Genomic DNA, 2,088 nt, shown 5'->3' with positions numbered 1-2,088 from the left:
GCGCGGGACGGTCGAGTGGTGATGAGGTGACCAGCCAATGACGACGCGCGGGGCGTCCGAGTGGTGATGAGATGACCAACCGAGTGGCGACGCACGGGGCGGCCGAGTGGTTATGAGGTGACCAACCTGATGGCGGCGCGCGGGGCGGCTGAGTGGTGATGAGGTGACCAATCGAGTGACGACGCATAGGGCGGCCGAGTGGTTATGAGGTGACCAACCTAGTGGCGGCGCACGGGGCGGCCGAATGGTGATGAAGTGAATCGATCGAGTGAACCACAGTTGGGCTGCGATCCGGTCGCCACACCATCATCCGAGTGGAATAAATGGCGAGCTAGTCAATCCACGTTGTTCGTCTCAACGAGCCTGCAAGTTAGTACATCCACGAATATTTTTTGCTGGACTAAAGTGTCCATGCACGGACGCTATTTTGCAAGGATTAAAGACCACATATGGTCGTGCATGCATGCATGGATGTTAGTATTTTGCAGGGATTAAAGACCGGATTCGGCTTGCCTGCTTCCTTCCCATGCTCCCATCCGTGCTCCCACTTCATCCTACGGTTGTCTTTCTTCTTTTTTCCTTTCTAATCTAATCATCTCCCCCCTGATTTTAAGGGGGTGGGGCCGGACCTTATTTTGTTCCAATCAAATCATGCCACATATGCGGGAGCACGGATGGGCACACACGCAGGGAGCAGACAAGTCTCGTCCTTAAAGACCACAAATGGCTGTGCATGCATGCATGGATTAATCGGTGTGGAAACCGAATGGTGGGCAATTAAGCCATTAATTTACGGGAAAGGCGGGGGTATCAATCACCATAATTAGGTAACGAAACCCTCTCCTAATTGGCTGCTTAATGAGGGAATTATCTTAATGAAATGGTAACTGACCCATGACCTGCACTTGGGTTAGAGGGTTACCTTTTCTTCCATGCAGACGATGCAGGTGAAACAAGCGCATGCGACGAGGCAGCGTATGCCGCTGGAGATGTGGGAGAGGGCCGGCGAGCTTGTCGCAGGGCGGCCAGCACGACACGAGGTCGGCGAGCTCGTCGCTCGGCGGCCAGCATGGCGTGGGGCCGGCGAGCGCGCGGCGGGACGAGCGAGTACGGCGCTGGGCCGACGAACGCGGCGCGGGGCCGGCAAGTGCGTCACCAGGCGGGCGAGCGCTGCGCAGCATGTCACCGCTCTGGGAGCTGGACGGGATCGATCCCTTCGCATCTTCGTCCGCACGTGTGGTGACCATGCGTCGAGGAGCGGCAACGGCGTTCGCATACGAGGCCGAAGACGACCCTGTTCTTGGTAAAGGTGAAACACATCATAAGTAAAATAGGGAATAGATGTAAGAATTGCTACAAACTGTTCACATCATGGTTCGATAGACGCCATGCCCCACGGTGGGCACCAACTGTCGTGGGAACGATTCCGACAAGAAGAGAGGGGTAGGATAACAGAGCATGATCTATCGAGATGCAAATGGGTGACACGGTGATTTTAGCGAGTTCGGGACTCTCATGGTGGAGATAACAACCCTACGTCTCGTGCTCCGGAGAGGCTTTGTTTTATCTGAGCATATATCCGGAGATTACAATGTGTGTGTGTGAGAGAGAAACGGATCCCCATGCCTGAGCTAAGTCCGGAGACTAATGGTGAAAAGAGAGAGAGGTGGAAGAAGCCCCCACTCTAGTGGTGGGGGTGGCTTATATACAATGTGCCACCCCCCCTCCTATGTTTCAAAGTGGAGCATCAATGCCATAATGCCTGCCCACAACAAAATCGTCCCGCTGACTATTGGTCTTCGCATATCCGAGTGAGTTACATAGCCGAGTGGAATGAGCTCGTCGAATGGAGTGCCGTGCTCCGAGTGGTTGTTGCCGTCCGAGTGACTTTCAAGTTGCAGTACATCTGGACGGGGATCTGGCCCAGGGGCCCAGTATAAAGTGCACGGTGTCCATGAGTAGGGTCTTTAGGTCAGGCCTGTTACCCTACCCCTAATACATGTCCTCGTCAGTCACCAGCAGGAGATGGAGGCGTACGAGACCGTGGAGGAGGAGGAGATGTTCGCCTACATGGATGAAGTCGAGCAG

Source organism: Triticum dicoccoides, chromosome 3B (genome assembly GCF_002162155.2).
Source record: "Triticum dicoccoides isolate Atlit2015 ecotype Zavitan chromosome 3B, WEW_v2.0, whole genome shotgun sequence".
Classification (NCBI taxonomy): domain Eukaryota; kingdom Viridiplantae; phylum Streptophyta; class Magnoliopsida; order Poales; family Poaceae; genus Triticum; species Triticum dicoccoides.
This window is presented reverse-complemented; position numbering follows the sequence as displayed.